This window comes from Halichoerus grypus, chromosome X, assembly GCF_964656455.1.
Source record: "Halichoerus grypus chromosome X, mHalGry1.hap1.1, whole genome shotgun sequence".
NCBI classification, from domain to species: Eukaryota; Metazoa; Chordata; class Mammalia; order Carnivora; family Phocidae; genus Halichoerus; species Halichoerus grypus.
This window is the reverse complement of record NC_135727.1, coordinates 68503132-68518372: the sequence shown is the minus strand read 5'-3', so window position 1 is coordinate 68518372 and position 15241 is coordinate 68503132.

Below are 15241 nucleotides of genomic sequence, written 5' to 3'. Positions count from 1 at the left end.
CAACTCTAAATTATTAATAGCAACTACCTGAAATGCTATGTAAAGGATTATGGGGCTGTATCCAGTTGTTTTGAGTCATGGGAAGAAGAGTGGGTTCCTGTAAGGATGAAAATCCACAATTCAATGACTTAGACAAATATTCTCTTTCCTACATGACACTCCCAATGTAGAAAATTCAGGTCAGAGGGGCAGCTTTATTTCTTAGTCATTCAGGGACTTGCTTTCTTACCAAGTAATTGTACTTCCATCTCATACGGAATGATTGTCATCTTTATGGTTGAAGGTAGATATCTATTATGTCTATGATGCAGGTGCTGGGAAAAGGTGAGAGAGTGGAGAGGTAATAATATGCTAAGTCTCAAGAGCCAGGCCCAGAAATGGCACACATCACTTCCACTCACATTTCAGTGGTTATAACAATCATCTGCATACATATAAGTGCAAAGGAGGCTGGGAATTATAGTCTAGCTGGACAGCCACATGTCAAGCAAGAAAGGAAGATTGTATTTTTGTGGGCAACTAGCAGTCTCTAGGGACTAAGTGTAGGAGGAGTAAGTGCCAAAATTGTTTAATACTATCTGCCATGGGTGGGGAGAAAGAAACTGTGATGTATTTGCTGATCTTGCCTTATGTATGAAATGAAAATCATGTTTTCTCTCCTAGCGTGTTCTGAAGTTTAGGTCAAATTCAACAGATATTTGTTGAGCATCACCTATGGGCAAGGCACTGTTGTTAGATTGTGTGCAGGTACAAAAACGAAATAAACATAGTCCGTTTTGTCACATATTAAAGAATCAATGACTCATCTCTAAATAATGGGATTTCAGACATCAGCTACCAGGAAGGGGAAATACAGGTTTGAGAAATAAGGCCTTCTTGTACTTTGGAAGTCGCACCACATAGGCACTATATAGCTCTACCTATATGCAATGCTAGCTCTATAAAAGTGAGATTGTGGTGTTCCAGAGATATTAAGAAATGGACAGGCAGAACTTGGCAAGGTAAAAGCTGTAAACACTAAGGTGAGAAAGGGTCACAATACAGGCCAGGGTTATAGAGGCAACTAAATGGCATTGGTATCTGGTTAATCAGCCTATCAGATAAATGTGCACACTCCTCCCCACCAAACTAACATGTTTTGGGCCCCTAGGATATGGGAGCCCTTGCTTGATAACAGGGTCCTTCTGTGGCTTGCTATCCTAAAGCCTGCTGCCACTTCTGTAACTTCCCTTACAGGCTTATTTCCTCTAAGACTGGTCATTCCTCCAACATGCCTTATTCCAAAGATGGGCAGGTAAAAAAAAAAAATCAATCAAAAAATAACCTGATGGAGGAAAAAATGCTCAGTGATTGGCATTCAAAAGAGGGAACTGAGCATTGTTTCTGACTCAATTAAGAATGGCATAAAATGGGGGCACCTGGGTGGCTCAGTCAGTTAAGTGTCTGCCTTTGGCTCAGGTCATGATCCCAGGGTCCTGGGATGAGTCCTGCATTGGGCTCCCCACTCGGAGGGGAGCCTGCTTCTCCCTCTCCCTCTGCCTGCCACCCTGCCTACTTGTGCTCTCTATCTCTCTGTCAAAAAAAAAAAAAAAAAAAGAATGGCATAAAATGGGGAGGAGTAGGGGACCCTATTCCAACTGGTCCCCAGAATTGAGCTGGATACCTACCAGACCACTCTGAACACCCACGAAATCAGCCTGAGATGTAAGAAGATAGATCTGGATTTTTAAAAACAGAATATCGCAGGTGGTTGGTTTTGAGGTAGGAAGTGGGGAGCCCTGATTCCACAAGCAGATATTGGAGGATAAATGGCAGCAGGAGGGAGCCTGGCCATGGGGGTCCTAAACCGCTGGTGAGCGATAGCTTCCTGTGCTGAGGATGGGGCACAGACTTGCAGACCAGTGGGGAAAGGACTTTAGGGCAGCCCCCCGGATGGAAACTGGAGGGGGGGGCATGCCTGCGAGCTGGGGGCAGCTGGCGGTTTCAGAAGCACAAAGGGCAGAGACAAGCTCTGACCTGGAGGCGAGGACTGGGAACACTGCAGAGGCACGCACAACCCAGGATGCAGCAGTTTATAGCAGCACAGACAGAAACGGAGATAGTGTGGCCTGGAGAGCTCACTGAAGAACAGACTGCGATCTCTCTGCTCTGAGGCAGAGGGTTAGAAATAGTCTCTTCTGCTCTGACTCTCAGAAGAGATGAGAAAAACCACTGGGGAAAGCCACCAGAGAACAAAAGCCCCAAAATACCAGTTTTCACTGAGCCCATCCCCTGCCATAGGGGCCAGGGCAACTCTGCCCAAACAGGGTTGCCTGAGTAACAGTGCAACAGGCCCCTCCCCCAGAACACAGCCTGGAAAAACAAGAGGGCAGCAACCCTAAGGTCCCTATAAAACAGGTGCATCTTGCTTGGGTTGTGGTCAATAATTTGGACTCTATACATTCCCTCAACCACCCCTCAACAGAATGACTAGAAGGAAGAACCCCCAAAATAGGAAAGACTCAGAGATTATGATTTATGCCACAGATTTACAAATGGATTCAGATATAACCAAGATGTTGGAGATGGAATTCAGTCTAGCAATTGTGAAGACAATAGCTAGAATGGAGAAATCAATTAATAGCAACATAGAGTCTCTAAGGGCAGAAATGAAAGCTGAATTGGCAGAACTTAAAAATGCTATCAATGAGATCCAATCTAATCTAGATAATCTAACAGCTAGGGTAAGTAAGGCAGAAGAATGAATTAGTGACCTGGAAGACAATTTAATAGATAAAAAGGGAAAAGAGGAGGCAAGGGAAAAACAAATCAGAATCCGTGAAAATAGAATCAGAGAAATAAGTGACAGCATGAAACGTTCCAATGTCAGAATTATTGGAATCCCAGAGGGGGTGGAGAGAGAGAGAGGACTAGAAGATATATTTGAGCAAATTGTAGCTGAGAACTTCCCTAATCTGGGGAATGAAACAAATATTCGTGTCTTAGAGGCAGAGAGGACCCCTCCCAAGATCAAGGAAAACAGGCCACCGTCCCAGCATGTAATAGTAAAACTCACAAATCTTAGAACCAAGGAAACCATCTTAAGGGCAGTAAGGGGGAAGAGATTCCTTATGTACAGAGGGAGGAACATCAGAATAACGTCAGACCTATCCACAAAAACCTGGCAAGCCAGGAAGGCCTGGCAAGACATATTCGGGGTACTAAATGAGAAGAACATGCAGCCAAGAAAACTTTATCCTGCAAGGCTGTCATTTAGAATGGATGGAGAGATGCAGAGCTTCCAAGAACGGCAGAAACTGAAAGAATATGTGACCACTAAGCCGGTCCTGCAAGAAATATTAAGGGGGGTTCTATAAAAGGAGAACGACCCCAAGAGTGATATGGAACAGAAATTTACAGAGACAATCTATAGAAACAAGGACTTCACAGGCAACATGATGACAATAAATTCATATCTTTCAATAATCACTCTCAACGTGAATGGCCTAAATGCTCCCGTAAAATGGCACAGGGTTGCAGATTGGATCAAAAGACAGGACCTATCCATATGCTGCCTACAAGAGACTCACTTTGAACCTAAAGATACATCCAGACTGAAAGTGAAGGGATGGAGATCCATCTTCCATGCCAACGGATCTCAAAAGAAAGCTGGGGTAGCAATTCTTATATCAGACAAATTAGATTTTAAGGTAAGACTGTAGTTAGAGGTATAGAAGGACACTATATCATGCTTAAAGGGTCTATCCAACAAGAAGATCTAACAATTGTAAATATCTACGCCCCCAACATGGGAGTAGCCACCTACATAAGCCAACTGTTAACCAAAATAAAGAGTCATATTGATAACAATAATTAATTGTAGGAAACCTCAGTACTCCACTCTCAGCAATAGACAGATCATCTAAGCAGAAAATCAACAAAGAAACAAGAGCTTTGAATGACACACTGGACCAGATGGACCTCATAGATATATACAGAACATTCCACCTTAAAACAACAGAATACTCATTCTTCTTGACTGCACATGGAACTTTCTCCAGAATAGACCACATACTGGGTCACATATCAGGTCTCAACCGATACCATAAGATTGAGATTATTCCCTGCATATTCTCAGACCATAATGCTTTAAAACTGGAACTCAATCACAAGATAAAGTTTGGCAGAAATTCAAACACTTGGAAGCTAAAGACCACTCTGCTCAAGAATGTTTGGGTCAACCAAGAAATCAAAGAAGAGCTTAAAAATTCATGGATACCAATGAGAACGAAAACACATCAGTCCAAAACCTATGGGACACTGCAAAGGCAGTCGGTCCTAAGAGGGAAATACATAGCTATCCAAGCCTCACTCAAAAAAATAGAAAAATCCCGAATTCACCAACTAACTCTGCACCTTAAAGAACTAGAGAAAAAGTGACAAATGATGCCTAATCCACAAATTAGAAGAGAAATAATTAAGATTAGAGCAGAGATCAATGAACTAGAAACCAGAAACACAGTAGATCAGATCAATGAAACTAGAAGCTGGTTCTCTGAAAGAATTAATAGGATCGATAAACCACTGGCCAGACTTATCCAAAAGAAAAGAGAAAGGATCCAAATTAATAAAATTATGAATGAAAGGGGAGAGATAATGACTAACACCAAGGAAATAGAAACAATTATTAGAAATTATTATTAACAACTATATGCCAATAAACTGAGCAATCTGGATGAAATGGAGGCCTTCCTGGAAACCTATAAGCTGCCAAGACTGAAACAGGAAGAAATTGACAACATGAATAGGCCAATAACCAGTAACGAGATTGAAGCAGTGATCAACAACCTCCCAAAAAACAAGAGTCCAGGCCTGATGGATTCCCTGGGGAATTCTACCAAACGTTCAAAGGAGAAATCATACCTATTCTCCTGAAGCTGTTTCAAAAAATAGAAACAGAAGGAAAGCTTCCAGACTCATTCTATGAGGCCAGCATTACCTTAATCCCCAAACCAGGCAAAGACCCCATCAAAAAGGAAAATTTCAGACCAATATCCCTGATGAATATAGATTCCAAAATCCTCAACAAAATCCTACCTAATAGGATCCAACAATACATTAAAAGGATCATCTACCACGACCAAGTGGGATTTATCCCCGGGATGCAAGGGTGGTTCAACATTCGCAAATCAATTTAATGTGATAGAACACATTAATAAGAGGAGAGAGAAGAACCATATGGTCCTCTCAATTGATGCAGAAAAAGCATTTGACAAAATACAACATCCTTTCCTGATTAAAACATTTCAGAGTATAGGGATAGAGGGAACATTCCTCAAGTTCATAAAATCCATCTATGAAAAACCCACAGCGAATATCATGCTCAATGGGGAAAAGCTGAGAGCCTTTCCCTTAAGATCAGGAACACAACAAGGATGCCCACTCTCGCCACTATTGTTCAACATAGTACTAGAAGTCCTAGCAACAGCAATCAGACAACAAAAAGAAATCAAAGGTATTCAAATTGGCAAAGAAGAAGTCAAACTCTCTCTTTTTGCGGATGACCTGATACTTTATGTGGAAAACCCAAAAGACTCCACCCCCAAATTACTAGAACTCATACAGCAATTCAGTAAAGTGGCAGGATACAAAATCAATGCACAGAAATCAGCTGCTTTCTTATACACTAACAATGCAACTGTAGAAAGAGAAATTAGAGAAATGATTCCATTTACAATAGCACCAAAAACCTTAAGCTACCTCGGAATAAACCTCACAAAAGAGGTAAAGGATTTATACTCTAGGAACTACAGAAGACTCATGAAAGAAATTGAAGAAGACACAAAAAGATGGAAAAACATTCCATGCTCATGGATCAGAAAAATAAACATTGTTAAAATGTCTATGCTACCCAGAGCAATCTATACCTTCAACGCCATCCAGACCAAAATTCTAATGACATTTTTCAAAGTGCTGGAACAAACAATCCTAAAATTTGTATGGAATCAGAAAAGACCCCGAATCCCCAAGAAAATGTTGAAAAAGAAAAACAAAGTTGGGGGCATCACATTGCCCGATTTCAAGCTATATTACAAAGCAGTGATCACCAAGACAGCATGGCACTGGCACAAAAACAGACATATAGACCAATGGACCCTCAACTCTATGGTCAAATAATCTTTGACAAAGCAGGAAAAAATATACAATGGAAAAAAGACAGTCTCTTCAATAAATGGTACTGGGAAAATTGGACGGCCACATGCAGAAGAATGAAACTCGACCATTCTCTAACACTGTACACAAAGATAAACTCAAAATGGATGAAAGACCTCAATGTGAGTCAGGAATCCATCAAATCCTAGAAGACAACATAGGCAATAATCTCTTTAACATCGGCCACAGCAGCTTCTTTCAAGATACATCTCCAAAAGCTAGAGAAACAAAAGCAAAAATGAACTTTTGGGACTTCATCAAGATAAAAAGCTTCTGCACAGCAAAGGAAACAGTCAACAAAACAAAGAGGCAACCCACAGAATGGGAGAAGATATTTGCAAATGACACTACAGATAAAGGGCTGGTATCCAAGATCTATAAAGAACTTCTCAAACTCAACACCCAAAAAATAAGTAATCAAGTCAAAAAATGGGCAGAAGACATGAACAGACACTTCTCTGAAGATGACATACAAATGGCTAACAGACACATGAAAAAATGTTCATCATCATTAGCCATCAGGGAAATTCAAGTCAAAACTACATTGAGATACCACCTTACACCAGTTAGAATGGCAAAAATGGACAAGGCAAGAAACAACAAATGATGTAGAGGTTGTGGAGAAAGGGGAACCCTCTTACACTGTTGGTGGGAATGCAAGTTGGTACAGCCACTTTGGAAAACAGTGTGGAGGTGCTTCAAAAAATTAAATATAGAGCTACCCTATGACCCAGCAATTGCACTCCAGGGTATTTACCACAAAGACACAGATGTAGTGAAAAGAAGGGCCATATGAACCTCAATGTTCATAGCAGCAATGTCCGCAATAGCCAAACTGTGGAAAGAGCCAAAATGCCCTTCAACAGATGAAAGGATAAAGAAGATGTGGTTCATATATACAATGGAATATTAGCCATCAGAAAGGATGAATACCCAACTTTCACATCAACATGGATGGGACTGGAGGAGATTATGCTAAGTGAACTAAGTCAAGCAGAGAAAGTCAATTATCATATGGTTTCACTTATTTGTGGAACATAAGGAATAGCATGGAGGACGTTAGGAGAAGGAAGGGAAAAATGAAGGGGGTAAATTGGAGGGAGAGATGAACCATGAGAGACTATGGACTCTGAGAAACAAACTGAGGGTTTTAGAGGGGAGGGCGGTGGGGGGATGGGTTAGCCCAGTGATGGGTATTAAGGAGGGCACGTACTGCATAGAGCACTGGGTGTTATACGAAAACAATGAATCGTGGATCACCACATCAAAAACTAATGATGTATTGTATGGTGACTAACATAACATAACAAAATAAAATTTAAAAAAAATACTGCACCGCCCCCAAAAAAGACATAAAATGGGACAAGTGCCTGACTTAGCATAATCATGATATTGACTGGAAGCATAATCATGATATTGACTATTCTATTGCTTATTTTCCACATGGTGTATTTATTCACTGCTTAATCTTGGGGCTGTTTGTAGATCATCCAGACTGTCTTCTGGCCATTGCACTCTCCTTAGCAATGTAGGGAAAGGACAAGAAATAGAAGGGAAGAAATAAAAGTACTTCTGATTCCAGATTAGATATGGAAGGGAAGTCATGGTTAGGGCTTTGCTTTGGCTTTTTCTTAGTCTTTCCAGAGTAGCTAATGTTATAACTATTGTATCTTTGGGTACTGGTTATCAACCTAGTGCCTAATGGGGCTGCTGTTACTAGAGCTATTTTCTGTGAACATTGTAGAATTCCAGCACTCTCTTTTGCTGAAAATGGCAGGATTTGCTATTAATCTGAGTTTTCTCCAAAGCCAACTTGTCATCTATCATAATCAGTGGTAATTTCTATTTGGCAATAGTTCAATTAAGTCCCTTATCTCATGTCCTGTTTCTCAACCCTTAGGTGCCCATGGCCAGAGCCCTTGTCCTAATGGGGGCTTTTGGGTTCTAACCCTAAAATAATGTTAGTTGCTGTATCAAGAAATAGGTAGTAGCTTTTAAAGAAGGTCCCCTCCTTCAGAGTGTGGTTGAGCCAATATTAGTCAGTGGCAGCTATATTCTTTATTCTCTTCCCTTTGAAGGCAATAGCTTAGTAAAGACAAGATAGCTAAAACCACGTCTATATCTTTCACCACATCTTGGAGTTCAAGAATAACTTAATTCCCAGCTAAGCCCTATTCTTTTTTTTTTAAGATTTTTATTTATTTATTGAAAGAGAGAGAATGATAGCATGAGAGGGGGGAGAGTCAGAGGGAGAAGCAGACTCCCTGCTGAGCAGGGAGCCCGATGCGGGACTCAATCCCGGGACTCCAGGATCATGACCTGAGCCGAAGACAGTCGCTTAACCAACTGAGCCACCCAGGTGCCCTAGCTAAGCCTTTTCTTTCCAATGATTATTCAAGCAAGAAAGGGGTGACAGTGAGAAGATGGATTTGGGATAATAAAATGGTTTCATCCAAGGTACTCTGACAACTACCTCTCTCATGGTCTTACTACCTCCCTGCAGACTCGGTTTCAACTACTCCCTTATGTCCACATACCGAATACCATTGGTTGGTTATTAAGCCAGAGAAGGCCTCCAGTTCTTCAGGCAGTAGCACCTGCGACTACTCTAGCACAATGACTGGATTCTCACCATGAGCAGGTCCAAGTAAGGGTTTTTTCAGACTGTTCTCAGTTCAATTCTTGCCTACACCCAGCCACTTTTTGTCCTGTTTTGTAGTGATATAATAAGTCAAAAATGGATACAAAAAGGGAGGTCACAATGAGGAAGTGGAGGGGAGAAAGGGAATTTGATAGTTTCAGCTGCCTAGTAGTAATAGAAGAAAAATAGTTTTTTGCCTGCTTCAGACCCTACCTCTGAGCTAGAGGAGGTATGGGCTGGGATCAGAGGAAAGGGGATGGACAGAACACTTTTGTCTTTCTCCAAGCTGTTCAGACTACTTTGTTTTAGACACCAAATTTGAACAACCACCACCCCCACTCAGCAAGGCAGGAGGCATCATTTGAAGGATTCTCTAGTGTCTGGAAGATCAACGTTTATAATCATTTTCTAGGGATTCTTTAATCATCCATTTTTGTCCATGTCTTCGGGGCTAGAAATTTTTATCAATGCCAAAAAGAGTTCCTTCATGACCCCTTGACTTTCAACTCCAGGTTCAATCCTATTCTAAGATTGGAAGATTCATCTTAACTAGAGGTGCCTCATTCTCATAGCAATTTGAAGGTCACTGCATTTCTTTTCCAGTTGGTCTATAACAAGATTTGCTAGGCAGTCTCCTGCATCTGCTTTAAGTTGAGGTAAAATGTGAATCACGCGTGAAGAAGAGATATAAAAAAAACTCCGAGTTCCAAATCCTGTCCTTTATAGACACATATTTTTCACAATTCTCTTACTTGAATAGTATCTGTCCCCTTGGAACAATGTTTTTACACACAGTAAAAATGGCAAGTTCTTCCTTACAGGCCCAAGATGACCATGTGCATAAAAATAGCTGTAAGATCATGGGCAAACTGTGGTTTCTCGAAGGCTTTTTGGCCCATTCTTTGGAAAATCCTTGCTATGTCTTTCAACCCCCAATCCCAATAAGAATTCACTTATACTGCGTCTGGGTGAATTATCAAAAAGTGGTTATACCCACTTCAACCATATAGTTAAATTATTATTATATCTAGCATTTATTTGCTTACTACGTGACAAACACTGTTGTACTTACATGCATTTCCAAATTTAAAACTGACATTCTATGAGATAGGTACTGTCATCATCTCAATATTACTAATGAGGAAACAAAAGCAGAGATTTAATGACACAGTACGTTGCAAAAGCAAAATGTAAACTCAGGCAATGATTCCCAAGAATGCTGTACAATTACTATAATCCGGCCTTTGGGTAGTCTGTAAGACTTTCTCCATGAACATAATGACATGAAGTACTCTGCTGAAGGTTAGTTATAATTAGGGAGAGCTATTCCTAACTATAAGCTATTCATAATCCAAACTCTTCTCATAAAAATGTTTCCTCTCTCATAAGAGAGGCTATATGGAATATATAGTGAGAAAAGGACTAATTTAGACATCAAGCGATCTTAGATCTGGGTTCACCTCAGCTATGTTTATATTGTGACATTGAGCAAGTCATGTTCTCTGGACTTCAGGTGCCTCATTTTTATTATGTGCATTTATATATACAATTCTAATTACTCTGAGAATTACATGGCTAACACCCTCCTGCACAAAATCCAATGGAATCTAATTGGAGTGAGGGAATAAAACCACACTATGAAGATGAGTCTATCTGCAGTCATAAAAGAGCAGTTTCTTAACCTCCAGCATTATCGCCAAATGTCCCATGGGAATGGGAGGGCACAGTAGCTCACCATCATAAATGGATTCCACATCTCTTCCTCTATTCTCAAAACATAGATGGCATTCCAGGGATATTTTTAGAATCATTGACTGTTAAAAAAATTCTGAAAGGGAAAGGGGATGGGATTTATTCTAAGTCTGGGGAGATCTAATTGTTTTTTGTATATTAAAAAGTGAGGCCTTCAAAACCCATCCTACCTTTACATTCCTCTTCCATTTATTTTTCTTCCAGAGAAATAAGGTTTTTTCATTCTATCTGCAAATTCTGCTTCCTCACCACTGAGTTCCCCACAGAAATGACAGTTCTAATTTAGTTAGCTATCTGCAAGTCTGCTCAATCCAACTTCTTTCCTACCCTACGCTATATTCTCCTATTCCTTTATCTTTCCTTATGCATTCAAGTGATGAGAACTTTCATCACTCTAGCACTCTATAGAAGTTATGATTTTGATCCAGAGTACACATGGAAAAGAAATCAGAGTGGGTAAATGGAACATCACCATTAGGAATGCTGGTCCTGGGAGAAAGACTGTGGCAAACCCAAGAACTGATGGCAATAAAAAACCTTTAAAAATTACCTTTATTACTAAAAGGCTACCTACGGAATGGGAGAAGATATTTGCAAATGTCTTGTCAGATAAAAGACTAGTATCCAAAATCTATAAAGAACTTACCAAACTCAACACCCAAAAAATAAAACAAACAAAAAACAGTCAAGAAACAGGCAGAAAACTTTCAAGTCTCCAAAGAAGACATACAGATGGCCAACAGACACATGAAAAAATGCTCAACATCACTCATCATCAGGGAAATACAAATCAAAACCACCATAAGATACCACCTCCCACCAGTCAGCATGGCTAAAATTAAAAACTCAAGAAACAACAGATGTTGGTGAGGGTGCGGAGAAAGGGGAACCCTCTTACACTACTGGTGGGAATGCAAACTGGTGCAGCCACTCTGGACAACAGTATGGAGGTTCCTCAAAAAGTTAAGGAAACAGTCAACAAAACAAAGAGGCAACCCACAGAATGGGAGAAGATATTTGCAAATGACACTACAGATAAAGGGCTGGTATCCAAGATCTATAAAGGACTTCTCAAACTCAACACCCAAAAAACAATTAATCAAGTCAAAAAGTGGGCAGAAGATATGAAAAGACACTTCTCTGAAGAAGACATACAAATGACTAACAGACACATGAAAAAATGTTCATCATCATTAGCCATCAGGGAAATCCAAATCAAAACCACAATGAGGTACCACCTTACACCAGTTAGAATGGCAAAAATGGACAAGGCAAGAAACAACAAATGTTGGAGAGGTTGTGGAGAAAGGGGAAGCCTCTTACACTGTTGGTGGGAATGCAAGTTGGTACAGCCACTTTGAAAAACAGTGTGGAGGTGCCTCAAAAATTTAAAAATGGAGCTACCCTATGACCCAGCAATTGCACTCCAGGGTATTTACCACAAAGACACAGATGTAGTGAAAAGAAGGGCCATATGCACCCCAATGTTCATAGCAGCAATGTCCGCAATAGCCAAACTGTGGAAAGAGCCAAGATGCCCTTCAACAGATGAATGGATAAAGAAGATGTAGTCCATATATACAATGGAATATTAGCCATCAGAAAGGATGAATACCCAACTTTTACATCAACATGGATGGGACTGGAGGAGATTATGCTAAGTGAACTAAGTCAAGCAGAGAAAGTCATTATCATATGGTTTCACTTATTTGTGGAACATAAGGAATAGCATGGAGGACATTAGGAGAAGGAAGGGAAAAATGCGGGGGGGGGGGGAATTGGAGGGAGAGATGAACCATGAGAGACTATGGACTCTGAGAAACAAACAGGGTTTTAGAGGGGAGGAGGGAGGGGGGATTGGTTAGCCCGGTGATTCGTATTAAGGAGGGCACATACTGCATGGAGCACTGAGTGTTATACAAAAACAATGGATCGTGGATCACCCCATCAAAAACCAATGGTATAGGGCGCCTGGGTGGCTCAGTTGGTTAAGCGACTGCCTTCGGCTCAGGTCATGATCCTGGAGTCCCGGGATCGAGTCCCGCATCGGGCTCCCTGCTCAGCAGGGAGTCTGCTTCTCCCTCTGACCCTTCCCCCCTCTCATGTACTCGCTCTCTCTCATTCTCTCTCTCTCAAATAAATAAAATCTTTAAAAAAAAAAAAAAAAACAATGGTATATTGTATGGTGACTAACATAACATAATAAAATTTTTAAAAATAAATAAATAAAGTTAAAAAAAAAAGTTAAAAATAGAACTACCCTATGACCCAGCAATTGTACTGCTAGGTATTTATCCAAAGGACACAGTGATTCGAAGGGGCACATTCACCCCAATGTTTATAGCAGCAATGTCCACAATAGCTAAAATATGGAAAGAGCCCAGATGTCCATAGACAGATGAATGGATAACATGTATATGTATATATATGTATACACACACATACACAATGGACTATTACTCAGCCATCAAAAAGAATTAAATTTTGCCATTTGCAACAATGTGGATGGAACTGGAGGGTATTATGCTGAGTGAAATAAGTCAATCAGAGAAAGACAATTATATGGTTTCACTCATGTGTAATTTAAGAAACAAAACAGATGAACAGAGGGGAAGAAAAGGAAAAATAAGATGAAAACAGAGGGGGAAGCATATCATAAGAGACTACAGGAAACAAACTGAGGGTTTCTGGAGGGGAGGTGGTGGGTGGGGGGATGGGGTAATTGGGTGATGGGCATTAAGGAGGGCACATGAAGTAACGAGCACTGGGTGTTGTATGCAACTGATGAATCACTAAATTTTACCTCAGAAACTAATAATACAATGTATGTTAGTTAAATTGAATTTAAATAAATTTTTTAAAATTACCTTTATCCAAGATATGGAAGCAACCTAAGTACCCATCAATAGACAAATGGTTAAGGAAGATGTAGCATTATGTATACAATGGAATATTGTGCAGCAATAAAAATGATGAGATCTTGCTATTTGTGACAACATGGATGGACCTAGAGGGTATTATGCAAGTGAAATAAGTCAAACTAAGACAAATACCGTTTGAATTCAGTCATGTGGAATCTAAAAAAAAAAAAAAAAAAATGAATAAACAAGCAGAACCAGACCTATAGAGAACAAACTGATGGTGGCCATAGGGTGGGGGGAAGGAGGATGGGCAAAATAGGTTAAAGGAAATGGGAGATACAGGTTTCATTATGGAATGAGTTTATCAGAGGAGTAGAGAAGTTAATAATATTGTTTTAGCATTGTATGGTGATAGATGGTAGCTACACTTGTGGTGAGCATAACATAATGTATAGAGGTTGAATCACTATGTTGTACACCTGAAACTAATGTTAACATTGTGGGTCAACTATATTCATATTATTTTTTTTAAAGATCACCTTTATTAAGTCAAGGAAAGCAATATAGTTAAGAGATTAAAGGTATGGGATCTGTTCATAGGTTTCCCCATTTACCATTTAACTGTCATGATGCTCCATCATTTGGCATAATTCCTAAGAATGGTCTCAAGTTCCTTCAATTGGTATTCCTGGCCCCCTTCATCTTTTTTTTTTAAAGTATGGTGACTAACATAATAAAATAAAATTTAAAAAAAATAAATTTGCACCTATAACTATCAATTTTTATGCCTAATCATTGTGAACAGAATGGCTGGCTCAATTTTAGACCCAACTTAAATTATAAAATTTTCAATTTGAAATGGTAGAAGGTTGGCGATGTCTACTAGTCCCAGTAACATCTGAGGAAATAAGCCCAGAAATAACTGAGGAAAACATCCCATAACCAAGGGTAATAAAAGAGTAACTGGATAGGAGGCACAAGTTAATTTGTGGGTGTGACTTTGGCCTAGAACAAAACATGACTAGGAGCACAGTGATCACCTCATCCTTATCCCATAGAAAATACAAAAACTGGAAAATACTACCATATGCTTTGACATTTTCTAAATATTCCTGCTGCCCCTTTAAAACTGCCATATCCGACCTTTCCTCATTAAGCAGAAGACATGGTGCTTTTCACTTCCTCTCCATAAGAGGACTGTAACTGAGAATTTTGAGCACTGATGGTATCACAAACCCAGGAGTAAGCAGAGCAAAATGACAAGGAGACTGGTAAGTCAGCCCATAAGGGAATCAGAGCTGCCAATGGAGTCAGAGTCTCATTAGACAGCCAAAAATAACCTCAGCAAGAACTCTTTCCTAACCTCTCCACTTTTCCCCCACCAACTTATCCCTGTCCCACACACCTAGCCTTGCAGGGAAATGAAAACGAACAGCAAGGACTACCTAGGTCCATTCGCTTTCAGAAGCAACACACCATGATATGGGTCAATTTTATCACCTGACACCCTACTCATTTATAACATGGTTATTATAATGAGTTCTCCAGGCATCAGTATTATAAGCACATGTACTTAAGTCACTTACCCCATAATGACTTAAGACTTTCTTCAAAGACAATATGTCAGTTTGTCAAAAAGGAGTATAAACTCTTGCCTATAAGCATTATAAGGAGTCATATGCCTATGAAGTCACCAATCTAATATTTGGGTATTTAGCCATTCAGAATTCTAGGAACACCAAAGATCCATTCCCCCAGTCAGGATTCTTTAATTATATCATTTCCTGCCTGAAAA